The sequence below is a fragment of the Argopecten irradians genome, chromosome 14, assembly GCF_041381155.1.
Source record: "Argopecten irradians isolate NY chromosome 14, Ai_NY, whole genome shotgun sequence".
Classification (NCBI taxonomy): Eukaryota; Metazoa; Mollusca; class Bivalvia; order Pectinida; family Pectinidae; genus Argopecten; species Argopecten irradians.
Window position 1 is genome coordinate 2,109,872 of NC_091147.1, and position 23,265 is coordinate 2,133,136.

General features: G+C 37.2%; 1 pseudogene; it reads right to left on the bottom strand.

The window, feature by feature from the left end:
• Positions 1-1,808: 1,808 nt before the first annotated feature.
• LOC138308089 (sodium-dependent multivitamin transporter-like) lies at positions 1,809-18,712 on the bottom strand (annotated as a pseudogene).
• Positions 18,713-23,265: the final 4,553 nt, after the last annotated feature.

Here is a 23,265-nt window from a genome sequence, read left to right on the forward strand (position 1 = left end):
GCATATCAACGTTAACAATTAATGTTGGCATTTGTGGTGTTTCACTTGGAGCAAATGAAAATGATGGAAAAAAATTTGTAATTTTAATTGTACGCAATATTTTTTATTTTGTGGAATTTTCTGTTTTCGCTTTCCATTTTAATATTACCTGTTTTTAAATCTCATTTTTAGCCTTGACCAATTTCTGCCATTCATATTAAGCTAAATTTTAAGCACTTTCAAGATAGCGTATACATGATAATAAGGGCGCAGCCCTTCGTGCCCTTCGTGCGAAGCACTTCTAAGGTAACAGGCATACAAAAATATAAGAAAAAACACAATCTTCACAAATTCAATCCTACATACTGACAGCTTCAGTTTGCGGCCGCCATTTTTTTCATACATACGGGGAGGTTGTGGATTGCTCCGGAACTCCTCTCCCCAGTAAATATATATTTAACCAATGCAAATGCATAACAGAATAATTAAACATTTTATTATTTTTTTTTTAAATATAAATAATAACACTTTGAAAATTCAAAGCTATAGAATGCAGTCAATATATCCACCAAGGCGAAAATGAGCACAAGGAATCATGACGTCACATAACGTCAACAAATGGCGCGAAATCATAGGATTCGCATACGCGGCACTCCAGGCCTTGAATGGACACAGAGAAATCCGAATCTTTGAGTTCATTTTTTTGTGTTCATGCTAGACAATTATTACATTATATACTTCTATAGTTTAAAGTGCGTCCTTTTATTTCTAAATTGTGTCTTCTAAATGAAATAGAAAATAAAATAAACAAGTAAAGCTTCGCTCTTCCTATGCCGTGCATGATTCATATCAAAACATCTGGCTGCCCCCTTTAAGGCCTTGCCTTCAGTTCATATATATAAGAGAAAAAAACAATCTTCAAAATTCAATCCTACACACTGACAGCTTTAGTTTGCGGCCACCATTTTAAAAAGGGCAACAGTTCCACTATACAAGAAGACACAACATGAATATACCGCAGTCTCCCAAAACACACACCTCGATACAACATACACGCAACACACCCATACATGGGAGGCCGTCCTTACTTGACCATAGATAGACGTTAATTATGACGTTAATCAAAAACAAACAAACAATTGCGGCACCACTGTTACCCAATGTAAAACATCCCATCAGCGTGAATGCGATGCTTTGAAGTCAGCTCAATATATAATCAAGCGGTTCAAACGCTTTTATATGATCTGACGAACGTAATCTTCGTGCGGTAGAAGCTCAGTGCAATTGCTCTTTTTTTGCAAGCGTTAAAGTGATTCCAATATAATCAGCTGACCCAAAACGGAATATCTGTTACGGAAATAAAAATGTGTGTTCTTTCCTCTTATGTGGATTTCCTTCTCAAATCGGGGATTTGGGACAAGGATTAGAGTGAGATATATGAATAATAAAAAAATTAACAGAAAATTCGGCTCCGTTAGTTTCCATAAATTGAACTTTTTAACATTGCATAAATTAATGGTTACTGAAACATCTTTCTTTGCGCCCTTTAAGGCCTTGTTCTTCAGTCATATTATTCCAATATATTAAGTATAGTACTCTCAGTGCATTTAAGCATTATTGAAATGTGTTGAGACCCCATTTGGCTTCGTGAATTATTCGTGTTATTAGCTAGAATGATATAAATCATAATGTCTTGTTTTGATAATAGTAGTCATCATCAGCTCAATACTAAAATAAAAATACCACAATCTGATATCTATACTGGTGCAACTGCAAATATTACCTGGTTTTGATTTGTAACTTGGTCCGCTACAAACGGATCACATCCTTTAGGCATTGAAGTAGACAAACATGACGGCTCCCTCCACAACGGCAAGGAATGTAACGAACACGAACAAACAATTCGTCATGAAATACATTCTGGAAAAAAACCATATATATAATTATCTTTTCCATTAAAATTTGGTAAAAAAAATATACATTGTAATATTTATTGAATTGAAGTAAACTGCTAATCGACTTACTATCTTTAGAATCTATATTTTAGCCATATTGTTTGACATTTTGAGTTAAATTACAAACTATATGATCGGGAATTTAATTTCAATTGAATATTTCTTATCTTGCATTGTCAAATTTAAATAATTAAACGATGTTTTAGGTTTTAAAAAGCCAATAGTTCACCCTCTTTATTTACAGTTTAATGTTGTACTGCTGGTACCTTCGTGCTGTTTTGACTGTTGGAGTTGCCTTAATCCGCTGAAATACTTTGTTTGCGTAAAAAAGGGAAATCCAATCACCTCGAATGCAGTTCCGAACATCAAACTCCAGAACGAATGACGCAGAGTAGTGTCAGGGTCAAAGCATATTGTAAAAAAGATCATTTTAATTTATTCATAATATTATCTCGCTAACAAGTCTTGTCTAACATGATCTACATTTATCGCTTAAAATCAATGCCATTGAAACATACGTATACTTTAGTAAGACACCACCATAAAAAATATTATAATATTTCAAGGATTCACGACCTATACATACCGTAATCTCCCAAGCTACAACACCAAGCTACAACACCAAGCTACAACACCAAACAACAACACCTTGCTACAACACCAAGCTACACAACACCAAACAACAACGACAAACTACAAACACCAAGCTACAACACCAAGCTACAACACCAAACTACAACACCAAGCTACAAACACCAAACTACAACACCAATCTACAACACCACATTACAACACCAAACTACAACACCAAACTACAAAACCAAGCTACAACACCAAGCTACAACACCAAAACAACAACACCAAGCTACAACACCAAGCTACAACACCAAACTACAACACCAAACTACAACACCAAGCTACAACACCAAGCTACAACAACAATCTACAACACCAAGCTAACAACACCAAATTACAAACCCATCTACAACATTAAGTTACAACACCAAACTACAACACCAAACTACAAGACCAAGCTACAACACCAAACTACAACACCAAGCTACAACAACAAACTACAACACCACGCTACAACAACAAGCTACAACATCAAGCTACAACACCACGCTACAACACCAAGCTACAACACCAAACTACAACACCAAGCTACAACACCAAACTACAACACCAATCTACAACACCACACTACAACACCAAGCTAGAACACCAAACTACAACACCACGCTACAACACCAAGCTACAACACCAAGTTACAACACCAAACTACAACACCAAATTACAAACCAATCTACATTACTAAGCTACAACACCAAACTACAACACAAAGCTACAACAACAAGCTACGACAACAAGCTACAACACCAAGCTACAACACCAAAACTACAACACCAAAGCTACAACACCAAATCTACAACACCAAACTGCAAACACCAAGCATACAACACCAAACTACAAACACCAAACTACAAACACCAAACTACAACACCAAGCTACAACAACAAGCTACTACACCACGCTACAACACCATGCTACAACACCCAACTACAAAACCAGCTACAACACCACGCTACAACACCAAGCTACAACACCCAACTACAACACCAAGCTACAACACCAAACTACAACACCAAGCTACAAAACCAAGCTACAACACCAAATTACAAACCCATCTACAACACTAAGCTCACAACACCAAACTACAACACCAAGCTACAACAACAAGCTACAACACCAAACTACAACACCAAGCTACAACACCAAATTACAAATCCATCTACAAACACTAAGCTACAACACCAAATTGCAACACCAAGCAAACAACACTAAATTACAAACTCATCTATCAACACTAAGCTACAACACCAAGCTACAACACCAATATTACAAACCCATCTACAACACTAAGCTACTACAACATGAAGCTACTAACCAAGCTACAACACCACTATCTACAACACCAAATTACAAACCCATCTACAACACTAAGCTACAACACCAAACTACAACACCAAGCTACAATAACAAGCTACAACAACAAGCTACAACACCAAGCTACAACCACCAAGCTACAACACCAAATTACAAACCCCATTTACAACACTAAGATACAACACCAAGCTACAACACCAAACTACAACACCAAGCTACAACACCAAACTACAACACCACATTACAACACCAAGCTACAACACCAAACTACAATACCAAAGCTACAATACCAAACTACAATACCCCAAACTACAAGACCAAACCACAACACCAACACAACACCGCCTACAACACTAAGCTACAACACCAAACTACAACTACTAACCTACAACACCTAACTACAACACCAAACTACAACACAAAAGTACAACACCAAGCTTCAACACCAAAATTACAAACCCATCTACAACACTACAACACAAACTACAACACCTACAACACCAAACTTCAACACCAAGCTACAAACACCAAGCTACAACACCCAGCTACAACACCAAACTACAACACCAAACTACTACACCAACACAAACACCAAACACAACCCCACGCTACAACCACCAGGCTACAACCACCAAGCTACAACACCCACGCCAACAAAGCTACAACACCAAACTACAAACACCAAGCTACAACACCAAACTTACAACACCAAGCTACAACACCACGCTACCAATATCAAAACTACAACGCTAAACCAAAATCATTCAAGCCTACAAACACCAAGCTACAACACCAAACTACAGTACCACGCTACAACACCAAGCTACAACACCAAACTACAACACCACGCAGCAAACGCTGGCAGGGGCGCTCATCCATTTAAATGGTCTTTAATCTGCTGATAGTGATAGGTAATGTGGTAAACATGGCGTTATCATACAAGCTCTAATAATTATCGTCAGTATAATAACATATGCTTTCAGAAACATACCGCAGAATGTACATGTAATTGAAACATGTGTGTATTTATTAACGGGGTAAGGCGTTAAACGTGCATCAATGTAATCTAAATATAGCAACCAAATGTTTGTGTTATTTATGTATTATGATAGTCAATATGAACACAATATGCATTTCATATGAATATTCATGTTTGTATAATTTATGTATAGTCAATATGCCTTCCCAATGAATATACATATTACCCAAACCCATTCTTTTTGTCTGCGACCCTTAATGCATTTATAGTGACAATAAAAACAAAGCGTCAAACGTTTCAATATTGAATAAATGAATAGCATTTAATATAAATTCTACTCATTCCGTAGTTTGCAGGGAAAAAAAGAAGGAAAAAAAAGAAACAAATTATAAGAAGCAATAATTGTAGCTATTCCACACTATATTCAGTGTATCATTAACAATTTGGTCAAGTCTTAAATTGCTTGATACTTGTCCTTTTAATATTGTACGAAGTAATAGCGGATATTATTTCTCATTTATGCAAATACTATAACCACAACTATTTTATGCATTTTCAGCAAAATTTGTAGCAGGGGCAAAATTTCACTCAGCATTTATTACTTTATGGTTAATCAATGTTTAATACGGTGTGAAAAATTCAAAAAGTATAATTAACCGACATAGAAATTTACATACATATATCTGTACTTACTTTCTAGTATTAGCGTCGGTCATTCTGAAACTGACTGTCTATTTTTACAATACTATTGTACCTATGGGAAAAATGGTTTAAGTATGCATTTGTCTAAAGTTTATTTGATAAAAATACAAAATGAATAATTAGACCGACATAGAAATACATACATATATATTGTATACTGTACTTACTTAAAAATATTAGCTCGGTCATTCTCGTAAACTGAAATCCATGTTTTTACAATTCCTCCGGACTCTATTGTACCCTGGGAAAAATGGGTTTGAAGTATGCATTTGTCTAGTTTATGTTGTGTTGTTAACTTCATGTTGAGTTTGAATTCTTTCCTTTGAACTGATATTGCCTATATTCACCTATATATACGTGTTGCCAATTTTAGCAGATCATTTTCAATTCAAATTCAGTCATTTGAGGTAATACTCTAAAAGAGTATTGCTCCGCTGAAATACTCGTTATTTTAAAAGTTTTATCAAAATTTTCGTTTTTTTTATTTTTCCTTGAGTTATTTTATATTCGTGGTTCCGTAAAAACCACAAAACAACAAAACATTTCTGCTGCACAACGATAATTCTATATTTTACAGTATTTGGTGAGTAATTATATTGTAGTGACACTACCTTGATGATGATAGTAAGCATCCCACCAATCATTAGACCTGCCTGGACTACATCTGTCCACACCACAGCTTTAAAACCGCCCTGGAATCAATCAATTAATGCTTTTCTTTCGTTATCGAAAAAATATATAAAACTCAGCAAAAGTCATGATATTGTTGAATCTGTCATGATATGAAAATACTAAGTTGTTCTAACATTTTTTTCCATGATTGTATTTTTGTGACAACCAAAACCACTGCCATTCGATATACAAACAAATACTTTGTCTCGACAAATTAAGTACAGTTTGGGTTTGTCGGTTCGGGTAATTTTTTCAGAATTCGCGAAATAATCAACTATTTTGAAATAAGAACATGTTTTGGAATCTCATTCGGCATATCAAGTGCCGCATCGTTGTCATCGGGATTTAGCTCTATAACCAGTATTCTGTGTCACAACGACCTCACACTTCTTATGCGCGATATCCGAATGACTTATTTATTTATTTATGTGGTAGCATATTGTATACTTACCAATGTCGTATAGTATACTTACCAATGTCGTATAGTATACTTACCAATGTCGTATAGTATACTTACAAATGTCGTATAGTATACTTACCAATGTCGTATAGTATACTTACCAATGTCGTATAGTATACTTACCAATGTCGTATAGTATACTTACCAATGTCGTATAGTATACTTACCAATGTCGTATAGTATACTTACCAATGTCGTATAGTATACTTACCAATGTCGTATAGTATACTTACCAATGTCGTATAGTATACTTACCAATGTCGTATAGTATACTTACCAATGTCGTATAGTATACTTACCAATGTCGTATAGTATACTTACCAATGTCGTATAGTATACTTACCAATGTCGTATAGTATACTTACCAATGTCGTATAGTATACTTACCAATGTCGTATAGTATACTTACCAATGTCGTATAGATGATGACGATTACCATAAGAACTACTATGGAGACCCACATCGGGATATTGGTAACTGTAAACAGACATCACAGTTTATCTAGTTATGTCTATCTACGGTCATGTTTATGCAACTTGAGGAGATGAAAAAACAGACCACCCAGGGTAAAGGGGGGGGGGGGTGTGATGATGGTTTTACTATACCACAATCACTGTATGGAATCCGCGCCGGTATCCGTATGTTTTACTTTACCACAACCACTGTATGGAATCCGCGCCGGTATCCGTATGTTTTTACTATACCACAATCACTGTATGGAATCCGCGCCGGTATCCGTATGTTTTACTATACCACAATCACTGTATGGAATCCGCGCCGGTATCCGTATGTTTTACTATACCACAATCACTGTATGGAATCCGCGCCGGTATCCGTATGTTTTACTATACCACAATCACTGTATGGAATCCGCGCCGGTATCCGTATGTTTTACTATACCACAACCACTGTATGGAATCCGCGCCGGTATCCGTATGTTTTACTATACCACAACCACTGTATGGAATCCGCGCCGGTATCCGTATGTTTTACTATACCAAAATCACTGTATGGAATCCGCACCGGTATCCGTATGTTTTACTATACCACAATCACTGTATGGAATCCGCGCCGGTATCCGTATGTTTTATTATTATACCTTTGCTTCTTTTTCACTATATAAAGAGTAGAGATATATAAATGCTATTCTTTTAAAACCACTATTTACCGGGTAAATAGTCATTCGAACTATTTACCTGAAAATGAGCTATTTACCTGCATTCAAATTTTCGCAGACTTTTGCTTAATCATGAATTTGATTGGATAACGCATTGGGAGTACTTAATTCGGAACCTCTCTGACTGTATCTCATTCCCAACGAAAAAATCATAAATTAAAGCGTTTATGTGATCTAGATTTGACGCTGCAGACGACAACTTGTTTACAACACGGCCTCCAGATTCGACAAACTATACGAGGAATCTTTCGAAAAATTGTTGACCGATAGGGACAGTGGAAATACACACAGCAAGTTGTTAAAACAGCAGTTAATATTTTAAAGGACTTCGTACGAGAAAAATCACTGGGCACTATCGATGATATGGAATGTGGAACAAGTGAAAATATCAACGGGTTATATGTTATAGCATTTTTCTCAACGGTATAATAAAACACTTATTGAATGGGTTTATTCGAGACACATCACTTTTATTGTCCCCCTTGACACAACTATTTCCCTCGGCTTCGCCTCGGGAAATAGTTTATGTCTCGGGGGACAATAAAAGTGCTATTTCCCTCATACCCATATCCGTATGTTTTACTATACCACAATCACTGTATGGAATCCGCGCCGGTATCCGTATGTTTGGATCGGCTTCCGGTTTCATTTCGAAGCGAGAAGGAGAATGGGGTATGATCAATTAAGTGTGAATTTTTATGAATTGTAATATTTTTTAATATTATTAAAAGGACAAGTTGGTGCAATAATGATTGTAGAGCAAAGTAAAATGACCAGTTGTCGTATAAACATGTTCATTTTCCAAATATTGAAGCACAAACACAAATTTATGTGCCATATAGTCGAATGAGTGGTACTATTGATGTTTTTTATGTATCCTGAGTGGCATCGTGACCCTTCGAATGATGTTTATAAAACTATAGACTATCAACAACATTTTTCGACCATTGTGTTGTGTTAACGATGTGCTAGATAAGTAATATTACTATTTATATTGCTGTTGTTTTTTACATGATGCTCCGGTTTTGGAAATGTGTATATATCCGGTGTGGATAAAAAGTTGCTCAACGTATGAACCGGTTTGGATACCGTTTTAAAAATGTTTAACTTTATTATAGATTCGAAACAGACTTTTTCTTCTACTTCAGGTGCACTGAAGTGATTTGTCGTTGTCACAAATTGTAGAACATCTCCAACAGAGACACATAAACTATTTACTTATTCGAAAACTTTGGAACACAATGTGTTAAGTGAAAGACTACCAATCGAAGTCATTATTTCAATGTAATCCCTTGACTGTTTAGAGAATAAGATCAGAAAGTAATGTATACTGGCGGAGAACTAGAAAATTCAATGATTTACATGTGAAACCAGGCTCCAGGTTCATAAAAACAATATTAGACCTAAGTTTAGAGCAAGCCAAACAAATACAGTATGTATGACGTATTTTTGTAACGTCATTTTTTTGTTTTGCTACATGTCTAAGCACATGGACTCGTTCCTGGTGATGACATATATAAAATGGATCATGGCTATTTTAAATATTGTGTAATCGGTAATGTATGAAAATAGACGTTACCTATCCTACATTTATAAATCTCTCACCACTAGGAAAGAGTCCAAAGAGACTGTTTTAGACTTAAAACTGTATTGTGATCTTTGGACCGGGCGTCTGTTTTACCAAGCTTGATAAGATTCAATGGTAGCCTTAGCTAATCAGACGTGGTATTCCCTTGTATCAAGTCTTTGTATCAAGTTACGCAAAATGCCATCGCTTTTTAGAAATAATTGTAGGGGCTGTATACAGTACAAGTAGGGATTTCCATAACTTCTTACGCTGATCTCTGTAGTCACCTATTTATAATTTTCATATTTGTTCTTTATCGTATAGCTGGTCATTTACTGGTATCAAAATTTTCGCGGAAAAATTAAAGTTTTGCGAAATTTGTTTTGGATCTGGTCTTCAGGGTACTCAATCTCTTTCTTTAGTGCTCGTATCTAATTTTCGTTATCAAATCAATGTCCCGTGAAACCACGAAAATATAAGCCTACTCACGAAAATAAAGGCCTACTCACGAAAATAACCGGCTTTACGGTGCATCTGTATCGATCTACAAATATAATGCCAATAGTGTAAACTTTGACGATATGCTGACAAATGATATTACCCCCGGGTTTAACAAAAAGCGGTGAATTGCAGTGCTAGGACAGACTTACTGCGTTCAGGTTCTGTTCACGACTAACTGAAAGAATGTTTTTGTTAACCAGCATCCATCGCAAGCATTGCCAATTTGTTAAAGTCAAATGTAATAAATGCATGCAAAACGACAACCAGGAAAAAATAATGAGTTGCGTCGAGAAAGTGTATGACAGTGTATGAAATGTTGTCAAAATGGGCCAAACAAATGTAAAGAAAAAATCAAATAGGTTCTAAACATGTTTCTTTACCAAATAACCATGCCTTTTTGTTTACTCAGCGTGCAGGTACCACAAACGTTCAGGGAATACTATGCTACCTTAAATAAGTGCAAACGATACATGTAGCCCGGGAAGGATGCTACTGATGCCAATAACTATCGTCCTATTTCATTGACGAGCTGCGTTTGTAAAACTCTTGAATGTATGATAAATACTAGAATAGTTCTGGAACCAACCAATATTTTAAGTCCTCTGCAAAGCGGCTTTAGAAACCGAAGGGAACGATAGACCACTTAGTTAAGCTAGAAAAATTTATACGAGAAGCCGTATACAAGAACATCTTGAGGCCGTATTATTTGACCTTGAACAGGCATACGACACAATTTGGCAATATGGAATCATGAACGATCTCCATAACATCGGTATACGTGGTGATTTGCCAAAGTTTTTTTCAAACTTTATATCTGACAGGCATTTCAAAGTGCGAACGGGTTCAACTTATTCAGAAACAGAAAAATAGGAAATGGGTGTCCCTCAGGGTGGCATCCTGTCTGTCACACTTTTTTTGGCTTAAAAATTAACATCATACATGTAACCAAATGTCTCGGCCAATCTACCGAAGGTTCTCTATTTGTGGATGATTTCTTGATCTGTTACAAAACAAAGAACATGCACACTATAGAACGACAACTACAACAATGTCAAGGCAAATTAAAAAATTGGGCTGATGAAAATGGCTTTAGATTTTCTAGATAAAAAGTTGTCTGCATGTATTTCTGCTAAAAACGAAAACCACACAACGATCCAGACCCCATATTGAATGGTATTAAAATTCCAGTTGTTGAACAAACTAAATTTCTTGGGCTAATATTTGATTTCAAACTTTCTTTTTTTCCGCATATCAAACATCTGAAGGATAAGTGCTTGAAGGCGCTGAACATTCTACGAGTTCTTTCCCATTCTGATTGGGGTGCAGACCGTTAAATGCTTCTGCGTATCTATCGGGCACTTGTTAGATCAAAACTTGACTACGGCTCTATTGTCTATGGATCGGCTCGCAGCTCCTATCTACAGATGATTGACCCTATACAGAATCAGGGACTGCGTCTCGCACTTGGAGCTTTTCGAACAACACCTGTGAAAAGTCTCCATGTGGAAGCTAATGAGCAATCTCTAGACGATCAAAGAAAGAAAATATCCTTACAGTATGCTGCCCAACTGGAAGTCGTGGTTTTACTGTACCTGTGCTGGAGGTATTGTCGTGGTTATACTGTACTTGTTCTGGAGGTATTGTCGTGGATATACTGTACTTTTGCTGGAGGAATTGTCGTGGTTATACTGTACTTGTGCTGGAGGCATTGTCGTGGTTATACTGTAATTGTGCTGAAGGCATTGTCGTGGTTATACTGTACTTGTGCTGAAGACGTTATCGTGGTTATACTGTACTTGTGCTGGAGGCGTTGTCGTGGTTATACTGTACTTGTGCTGCAGGCGTTGTCGTGGTTATACTGAACTTGTGTTGCAGGCGTTGTCGTGGTTATACTGTACTTGTGCTGGAGGCGTTATCATTGATATACTGTACTTGTGCTGGAGACATTGTCATGGTTATACTGTACTTGTGCTGAAGGCATTGTCGTGGATATACTGTACTTGTGCTGGAGGTATTGTCATGGTTATACTGTACTTGTGCTGGAGACGTTATCGTGGTTATACTGTACTTGTGCTGGAGGCGTTGTCGTGGTTATACTGTACTTGTGCTGAAGGCATTGTCGTGGTTATACTGTACTTGTGCTGGAGGCATTGTCTTGGTTATACTGTGCTTGTGCTGAAGGCATTGTCGTGGTTATACTGTACTTGTGCTGGAGGCGTTGTCGTGGTTTTACTGTACTTGTGCTGAAGGCATTCTCGTGGTTATACTGTACTTGTGCTGGAGGCGTTGTCGTGGTTTTACTGTACTTGTGCTGGAGGCGTTGTCGTGGTTATACTGTACTTGTGCTGGAGGCATTGTCGTGGATATACTGTACTTGTGCTGGAGGCATTGTCGTGGTTATACTGTACTTGTGCTGGAGGCGTTGTCGTGGTTATACTGTACTTGTGCTGGAGGCATTGTCGTGGTTATACTGTACTTGTGCTGGAGGCGTTGTCGTGGTTATACTGTACTTGTGCTGCAGGCGTTGTCGTGGTTATACTGAACATGTGCTGCAGGCGTTGTCGTGGTTATACTGTACTTGTGCTGGAGGCGTTATCATGGATATACTGTACTTGTGCTGGAGGCATTGTCGTGGTTATACTGTAATTGTGCTGAAGGCATTGTCGTGGTTATACTGTACTTGTGCTGAAGGCATTGTCGTGGTTATACTGTACTTGTGCTGGAGGCATTGTCGTGGTTATACTGTACTTGTGCTGGAGGCATTGTCGTGGTTATACTGTACTTGTGCTGGAGGCGTTGTCGTGGTTATACTGTACTTGTGCTGGAGGCGTTGTCGTGGTTATACTGTACTTGTGCTGGAGGTATTGTCGTGGTTATACTGTACTTGTGCTGGAGGCATTGTCGTGGTTATACTGTACTTGTGCTGGAGGCATTGTCGTGGTTATACTGTACTTGTGCTGGAGGCGTTGTCGTGGTTATACTGTACTTGTGCTGGAGGCATTGTCGTGGTTATACTGTACTTGTGCTGGAGGTATTGTCGTGGTTATACTGTACTTGTGCTGGAGGCATTGTCGTGGTTATACTGTACTTGTGCTGGAGGTATTGTCGTGGTTATACTGTACTTGTGCTGGAGGCATTGTCGTGGTTATACTGTACTTGTGCTGGAGGCATTGTCGTGGTTATACTGTACTTGTGCTGGAGGCGTTGTCGTGGTTATACTGTACTTGTGCTGGAGGCGTTGTCGTGGTTATACTGTACTTGTGCTGGAGGCATTGTCGTGGATATACTGTACTTGTGCTGGAGGCATTGTCGTGGTTATACTGTACTTGTGCTGAAGGCATTGTCGTGGTTATACTGTACTTGTGCTGGAGGCATTGTCGTGGTTATACTGTACTTGTGCTGGAGGCATTGTCGTGGTTATACTGTACTTGTGCTGGAGGCATTGTCGTGGTTATACTGTGCTTGTGCTGGAGGTATTGTCTTGTTTATACTGTAACTGTGCTGGAGGCATTGTCGTGCATAAACTGTACTTGTGCTGGAGGCGTTGTCGTGGTTATACTGTACTTGTGCTGGAGGCATTGTCGTGGTTATACTGTACTTGTGCTGGAGGCATTGTCGTGGTTATACTGTACTTGTGCTGGAGGCGTTGTCATGGATATACTGTAATTGTGTTGGAGGCATTGTCTTGGTTATACTGTACTCGTAATGGAGGCATTGTCGTGGTTTTACTGTACTTGTGCTGGAGGCATTGTCGTGGTTATACTGTACTTGTGCTGAAGGCGTTGTCGTGGTTATACTGTACTTGTGCTGGAGGCGTTGTCGTGGTTATACTGTACTTGTGCTGGAGGCATTGTCTTGTTTATACTGTACTTGTGCTGGAGGCATTGTCGTGGTTATACTGTACTTGTGCTGGAGGCGTTGTCGTGGTTATACTGTACTTGTGCTGGAGGCATTGTCGTGGTTATACTGTACTTGTGCTGGAGGCATTGTCGTGGTTATACTGTACTTGTGCTGGAGGTATTGTCGTGGTTATACTGTACTTGTGCTGGAGGCATTGTCGTGGATAAAATGTACTTTTGCTGGAGGTATTGTCGTGGTTATACTGTACTTGTGCTGGAGGCATTGTCGTGGTTATACTGTACTTGTGCTGAAGGCGTTGTCGTGGATATACTGTACTTGTGCTGGAGGCGTTGTCGTGGTTATACTGTACTTGTGCTGGAGGTATTGTCGTGGATAAACTGTACTTGTGCTGGAGGCGTTGTCGTGGTTATACTGTACTTGTGCTGGAGGTATTGTCGTGGTTATACTGTACTTGTGCTGGAGGAATTGTCGTGGATAAAATGTACTTTTGCTGGAGGCATTGTCGTGGTTATACTGTACTTGTGCTGGAGGCATTGTCGTGGTTATACTGTACTTGTGCTTGAGGCATTGTCGTGGTTATACTGTACATGTGCTGGAGGCATTGTCTTGGTTATACTGTACTTGTGCTGAAGGCATTGTCGTGGTTATACTGTACTTGTGCTGGAGGCGTTGTCGTGGTTTTACTGTACTTGTGCTGGAGGCGTTGTCGTGGTTATACTGTAATTGTGCTGGAGGTGTTGTGGATATACTGTACTTGTGCTGGAGGCATTGACGTGGTTATACTGTACTTGTGCTGGAAGTATTGTCGTGGTTATACTGTACTTGTGCTGGAGGCGCTGTCGTGGTTATACTGTAATTGTGCTTAAGGCATTGTCGTGGTTATACTGTACTTGTGCTGAAGGCGTTGTCGTGGTTACACTGTACTTGTGCTGAGGCGTTGTCGTGGTTATACTGTACTTGTGCTGGAGGTATTGTCGTGGTTATACTGTACTTGTGCTGGAGGCATTGTCGTGGTTATACTGTACTTGTGCTGGAGGCATTGTCGTGGTTATACTGTACTTGTGCTGGAGGCATTGTCGTGGTTATACTGTACTTGTGCTGGAGGCGTTGTCATGGTATACTACTTGTGCTGGAGGCGTTGTCTGGTTCTACTACTTGTGCTGGAGGCGTTGTCGTGGTTATACTCTACTTGTGCTGGAGGCATTGTCGTGGATATACTGTACTTGTGCTGGAGGCGTTGTCGTGGTTATATTGTACTTGTGCTGGAGGTATTGTCGTGGTTATACTGTACTTGTGCTTGAGGCAATGTCGTGGTTATACTGTACTTGTGCTGGAGGCATTGTCGTGGTTATACTGTACTTGTGCTGGAGGCGTTGTCGTGGTTATACTGTACTTGTGCTGGAGGCATTGTCTTGGTTATACTGTACTTGTGCTGGAGGCATTGTCGTGGTTATACTGTACGTGTGCTGGAGGCGTTGTCATGGTTATACTGTACTTGTGCTGGAGGTATTGTCTTGGTTATACTGTAATTGTGCTGGAGGCATTGTCGTGGTTATACTGTACTTGTGCTGGAGGCATTGTCGTGATTATACTGTACTTGTGCTGGAGGCGTTGTCATGGTTATACTCTACTTGTGCTGGAGGCGTTGTCGTGGTTATACTCTACTTGTGCTGGAGGCATTGTCTTGGTATATACTGTACTTGTGCTGGAGGCATTGTCGTGGTTATACTGTACTTGTGCTGAAGGCGTTGTCGTGGATATACTGTACTTGTGGTGGAGGCGTTGTCGTGGTTATACTGTACTTGTGCTGGAGGTATTGTATTGTCTTGGTTATACTGTATTTGTGCTGGAGGTATTATCGTGGATATACTGTACTTGTGCTGGATGCGTTGTCGTGGTTATACTGTACTTTTGCTGGATGCATTGTCGTGGTTATACTGTACTTGTGCTGGAGGCATGATCGTTGTTATACTGTACTTGTGCTGAAGGCGTTGTCGTGGATAAACTGTACTTGTGCTGGAGGAGTTGTCGTGGTTATACTGTACTTGTGCTGAAGGCGCTTTCGTGGTTATACTGTATTTTTGCTGGATGAATTGTCGTGGTTATACTGTACTTGTGCTGGAGGCATTGTCATGGTTATACTGTACTTGTGCTGGAGGCGTTGTCGTGGTTATACTGTACTTGTGCTGGAGGCGTTGTCGTGGTTATACTGTACTTGTGCTGGAGGCGTTATCGTGGATATACTGTACTTGTGCTGGAGGCATTGTCGTGGTTAAACTTTAGTTGTGCTGGAGGTATTGTCTTGGATATACTGTACTTGTGCTTGAGGCATTGTCGTGGTTATACTGTACTTGTGCTGGAGGCGTTGTCATGGATATACTGTAGTTGTGCTGGAGGTATTGTCGTGGATATACTGTAGTTGTGCTGGAGGTATTGTCTTGGTTATACTGCAGTTGTGCTGAAGGCATTGTCGTGGATATACTGTAGTTTTGCTGGAGGTACTTTCGTCGTTATACTGTAGTTGTGCTGGAGGCATTGTCGTGGATATACTGTAGTTGTGCTGGAGGTATTGTCTTGGTTATACTGTAGTTGTGCTGGAGGCATTGACGTGGTTATACTGTACTTGTGCTGGAAGTATTGTCGTGGTTATACTGTACTTGTGCTGGAGGCATTGTCGTGGCAATACATTGTCGCGATTTCTAATTGTCAGAAAATCGCAAAAAAAGATTTGCAGTATGTCGTTAAGTACAATTGACAGAAAAATATATCCAAACCTGTTTTGGTTGTCTACCAATAGCTTAAAATTGCAAAGGTGTTTAAATCAGACGAGTCGGACAATGTGTAGACTTACCAGCCTTAAGTGTCAATGCGGGCACGAAAAGTACACTTCCCATATAGTTGAGCTGTTTAAAACACGAACATGTGTTATTATAATTACAGATATAGTGCAACACAAATATTCCATTACAGTTAAGATTTCTACCAACTTAAACCACATTATTAATTTTACCAATTTGGTTTAAAACCGTACCGTACTTGTATAGTTTTCTTGACTAGAGTTTAAAACGACATAGTTATAGCTATACAAAAACATCTTAATAACCTGTGAACTGTACTCGATATTCTGCCTCTTGCAAACATACAAAATATTGTTTACAACTCTTTTGTTTGTTTTTTTTTTTTTTTTTTTTTTTTTTTTATTGCAAAGATTTATGAAGTCATGTTATATGACCATTACCATTGAACATATCCCTAAAACTGTTGCGAAAATCCGTATGCCGTGTGACTGGTAACGTAGCTCAATGTACTAAAAGATAAAAGCATTCAAATATTTTAAAGTTATTATAGTAAAAACAATTTCAATCTGTCAATTCATAATCATTTATGACATAAAATATGTATTCTTCATTGAAAAATTATCTGAACTCAGATAAAGACAATTAATACTGTATATAAAAATTCGTCGTTAAGGATTAGATCAAAGGGTTTTTGATGGAAGTTAGTGTTCCCTTTTTTCATCAATGTCTTATTTCGATAAAGTTATTTTCAATACCATCGATACTTTAGGGGTTACTATAAATGTCATCATACTCACACCTGGATATATATGTCATATCAAAACTGAAGGCTGTGTGTACGACAACAAATAAACAAGTAATTTGGTCCTTAGATGTACAGCCGGGTGCCAAAATTCTTCGAATTTTTTTATTTTTTTTCTATATATTCTATTTATTTTTACATTTTTTCTTAGATTTTTTTCTGTTCTCATCTAGGCGCGGATTTTAATCAAATTTGGCATACTTAAAGAAAATTATCTACACTTTCAGCTCATAATATTTACATAATTTTCCTTTATGCACTTTTTGAGAAAACCGTATTTCATTACCACGCAAAACTTTTTCGTTGCCATTTTGGTAAGAATAAAGAAGGAAATGACGTCATAAGTTTAAGTGGTGCACAAAAAATATATTTTGAAATCAAACTATCGGAAAATTATACAAATATGATGAGCTGAAAGTGTAGATAGTTTTCTACAAGTATTCCAAAATTAATTAAAATCCGCCAATAGATGAGATCAGGAAAAATCAAAGAAAAAATGTAAAAATACATAGAATATATAGGGAAAAATAAAAATCACGAAGACTTTTGGCACGTTACTGTACATATAACTAATCTAATAATGTTACATCACATGGCTTTGAACATAAGCGTCGCTCTCTGTTAGAATGTTTCCATCTACTAAAATATTCTGTACAAAATCTAAACGAAAAAAGAAACTGCGGACCAGACATAATGTTTTACCGTATATTGTTAAGGTAGGCATCCAAGCTTCAATCAAAGATTCCGTATAACATTTAAATATTTTCAGTTAAATTTTAAAAGCCATCTTGCCAATTACCATTTCAACTTACCTCATTGACACTGTTTATCTGTAATTTTTTCAACACGGGGACAAATATATAAAGATTGATAAGGTCTCCGATGCAATATCCTAAATTTGACAAACCTCACTGGAGTCCATAGATGTACACTTCCGCCGGAACTCCCAACATCATGATGCCAGACTCATAGGAAACCATCAATGATAACGCCACGGAAGTACTGACATAGTTGGGTTTCCTACTTAAATACTCGGAAGTGGATTTTCGTTTTCCTCCTTTAAAAGAATGATACAGACCCACGTCAAGTGTAGCTCCTAGTGTCAACACCAAAATAACGTAATCCTCGGCCTTTAGAAACGCCATTGTATAAACGGTGTATGTTGTAACTGTCCAATACAATCAGGAACACAATGGCAACATTTTTAGTTGATACTTCAAAACACAACAGGCCCTTATGGAAAATGACAACAGCTCCAGTTGATACTTCAACTCATCAGTCCCTTATGGGCAATTACAACATTTTTAGTTGATACTTCAACACTATGTCCCTTGATATATGGATTACTTAGATCTATGCTGTGCTTGAATAACATAAATACCATAAGCGTTTTGTACTACTAAACAACAGTACCATAACGTATATACGGCCATTTGGAAATGATTTCACAGGTATGTGTACATACGATACCATCCCCTATAGCATTAATACTGTTTTTATAGATCGGTGTTAAAGCTAATAGAAAAAAAAGAAGATACATGAAAAGATAAAAAGATAAATAAATAATTAAAAGTACAGTATTAAGTATGCATTTCCTATTTTAGTGACTGTATTAAGTACACCAAACTTAGTGCATTTATATTTTTTTTCGATTTAAATAAGAGCCCAGCTGTAACCTGTTTCTGTTAATCTCCCTGTGGAGGTCACGTAAATCAGTTTTGATGTGACAAAAATAAATATTTTATCCCAATATTGTTTTATTCCACCATGCTTTACGATCTTATCGTATGCAAATAAGGATCAGATGTAGTTCCTGCACATTTAAATCTATTTTTTTTACAAGTTTCAATGTCAAACATTAACACGAATTCAATGTCAAACATTAACACGAATCAAACCGAACTACGTATGGCTTGATTAACCCATACCAGATATGTGAAATAAATATGGTTTCTTTGTATTAAGCAATGCTGTCTCGTTTAGATCTATAATTTTATGGTGACTTCCATCTTAGGTTGAATAGTCTGTTTGGCACCTATGAGATTAAAATACCAATGTGATTACTATACGATAAAACTCCACCTAAAAATTTTATTCCCTATTCTAAATGTTCGTTGTGTAGACAAATCAAATGGAAATAAACAAGGTCCTAATTTCGTTATACATGTAAACAACATGTTTGTCAGAAATACAGAGGCCATTAAAATAGGAACACACTTTTTTATCATATATTAATATCAAATATTCCGATAGGATAATGTTTTGCTGTTAAGCAAATGAAGTGAATGTGTAGTATAATACATATAAATGATAATAATTTTTAGAGTTTGAAATTTGGACTAATATATAATTATCCACATATATCTTTCAAGTACGGGGTATGTTACACTGTGTAGGTTAAGCACATGTTTTCATATTTACAATAGTATATGTACGTGCATGTAAAGTCTAGTGGAAACCAACTTCTGTTAGGGTCATTGTATAACTACTAATTACCTAGCCATGTTATTAATTATGATGCATGTTAAGTTCTAATGAGTAACCATGTTTTCCCTATGTAATACAGCAACTACGTTGGGTCATCTGGTCCAGGTATTGGCTTTCATACCCAAATATTGACATATGTTATCCTGATGTACTGCTATATTAACTCGCCAATAATCTCTGTACAGAGTCGATTCCTAAGACTCCAATAAACGTATCGTACCATCCACTGAATCTGCGTTGGAGTTCTACATCTATACACACCACAACAACCTACGAAACACACGAGATTAAAATCATCATATTGGTGCCGTAGAAATTTTATAATTTATTATATCAAATTATATCTAATTTGATATAATGTATAACATGGCGACGAATGTAGTATAATACATATAAATGATAATAATTTTAGAGTTTGAAATTTGGACTAATATATAATTATCCACATATATCTTTCAATACGGTATCATGCATGTGCATAAGTGCTGGAGAAGTGAAAATCAATGAGTAATGTTTTAATAATTTGTCATCTGGTCCAGGTGTATGTATGAAAATTCGTCTAAAAGAAACGAGTTTAGGTGTAGTCCAAACATGACAATTCGTCCTAAAACCAATTAATAATGTGTATTCGTTTTGAAACTTAATATTGCTGTAACGAAGCTAAATGTTCTTTAAAATCACCAGGTTCAGGTCAGTACCGATTTACATTAACATCAATGCACAATCACATTGTGTACAAGAAAAGAAAAAAAAAAACTCCATTTTTTAAATAGTACTTTTTTATTTTTCTAATCTGATCTTGAAAAGGCTATCTGCTTATACTATAATATTGTCGATATGCATGTTAAGTAGAGTTGTCTGAATACTCATTGATTCGTAAACTAAGATATACATGTAAACAGCGCCGTGGCCGACAGTATTCGAGAATATCCAGATCGATGACGTCATATGAGAGAGCATTGTTTAGTATAAAACGTTACTTAAAGCTGACAATGCAAGTTAAAAAGTATTTAATTGGGATTAAAAAAAGTAATAAGTTAAAAAAAAGTAAGATGTCTCAAAAACAATTTTCGAAAAAAAATATTTCATTATATATATTTTTTTAATTCCAAATGCATGTTTTTTAACTTGCATTGTCAGCTTTAAACAACAATACAATTGTTACATTTACCTTAGTCTGTTTTTTCAGTCTCCCATTGGACTTAATACATGTTAATAACTGTTTAGCAAAGCAAGTTATCGAGTAATATATAAAAAAACTCTGTATTGTCAGGTGAATGCAATCAATGTCGGAAATGCTAAATATCTGCTGATCTATGGATCTAAGCGTTGGTGTCCTCTAACGCTAAGCCACAACCTGCGTCAATACAATTTCTGTCTGCTAATGCGATTGTGTAACGTTCTTAACTACTGTTGTTTTCTCTTGACTAATTTCACTTCTGACACCATTTGTCGCGATTCCAATAACCACAAGTTCACTTAAAGTAATATTTACAATTTATTTATAACATTCAAAATATGTACAGGATGACGAAACACAGTTGATACGAAATAAAACCTAAAATCCTAACGTAACTACGTTGACGATCCCAACTATCCCATTAAGAAACGAATCTAAGCAGAATAAATCTAATTCCCATCGAAACGAAGAAAAAGCGTAAGTCCCGCTCCCAGCGAAACACTACTATCACAAAGTACTCAATTAGCCCCACTCCCAGGGTAAGCACTCTTGTAAAATCCTGTCGAAAAAGCCCAAGTCCCAGGGCCGCAGCCCTTTTTATACCCATTCATTAATGAGCTCATGCATACACATAACCTATATCTACAAAATACAAATATAGAATCTACCAGCATCTAAATTAAGGAATCTAATTAAAGATTTAAGGAAGTACCCTTAGACTAAATATAAGCTCAGCCGAGCATCTAAATTAGGGAATCTAAGTAAAGACTTCAGGAATTTCCCATTACTAAATATACACTCGAAACATCCAAAATGAAGCTAAATATACTTTCCAAGCAAAGCTAAATAAAGACTCCAAGTGACCCCTAAAATAATTCTGTGAATTGCCCTAAACTAAATATATACAATGCCAATTCTTTGAGATGTAGGTCAAATGGACCCTAAAAAGTTCAGGCTCCTGTACACAGCCTCCTTATACACTAGTACCATTCCTAATTAGTTACGGCTACTTGACCATGTGTCTAAGTTTCCCCCACACCGAAACTGGACAGAACCGACCAATTTAACACCCTGTAATGAACATTTGACTCCGGTAATAAAATAACAATCTAGACACTATGAAACTAATTTCTTTCTCTTACCACCAAATGAATGAACGTAACAATTGTAATGATTGGAATATCATTCTGTTGGTTAAAATGAGTTAGTGCACGTGCCCTATTTACTTTAGCAATGTCATTTTGAGGATATATTTTACAATGAATGCAATTGAATATCATTCTGTTGGTTAAATGAAGTTAGTGCACATGTTCCGGTGATACATGGGGTGTTTTCCACACATAACTACGGTGATAACCACTTATTACTACTTGAATCTCATAGGAAATAAAATATTTGTTTCTCACATGGTTCCACACTTGTTTTAGAATCACCAGTTTGATTCCATGTCCATTATAATTTGTTTTCATCCCAGCTAATCATTCATTGAATTCCCCATCTTTACATCACTTTGCTCAACACGTAAGTACACATTTTTCCCAGAACAAATTTAACGAATGTCTTAAACATATGACGTTAAATTTTAAAAATCAGTCACACTATCCATGCATGTTTGCACGTGTTACATACAAAGTAGTTGCATACATATTCTACATATCCCTTTCAACACACAAAGCGCATGTTTAAGAAAAAAAATGAATACGGCGCTGCATGATCAAAACCACTACCCAGGATAAGGTGTAAAATCATTATGAAATAGGTATGATTTCCATTCATAGTTTGTATTTGTGGTGGTGTAATAAACGTCTGTGCAGTTCGCCTGTCATAAGCTCCACAGTCTGCACCATATTGATAAGGTCTATCGTAGTTAATCTCCACAGTCCGTGCAGCGGGTGGTTAACAAAACAAACATTTTCACATGAAAATCGACTTTTGTGTCACACTGGTACAGCTGATAAAGTATCAGGTTTAACCTCGATTTTCTCCCTTTCCTCATCACTGTCTGTGTGTAAGTGTGGAGCGGTTCGCTCGTCTTTCATATCGCTGACTCTATTCAACTTGACATGTTCGTCATTCTGGTCATCGTCCTGTTGAATGACCAATGTCATTTTTATGTAACAATATTAAATCATATGTATTGCACGTTAGTGGTATCATAAATCGTGTTAAAATGTTATTTTAGTTATTTGATATCACAG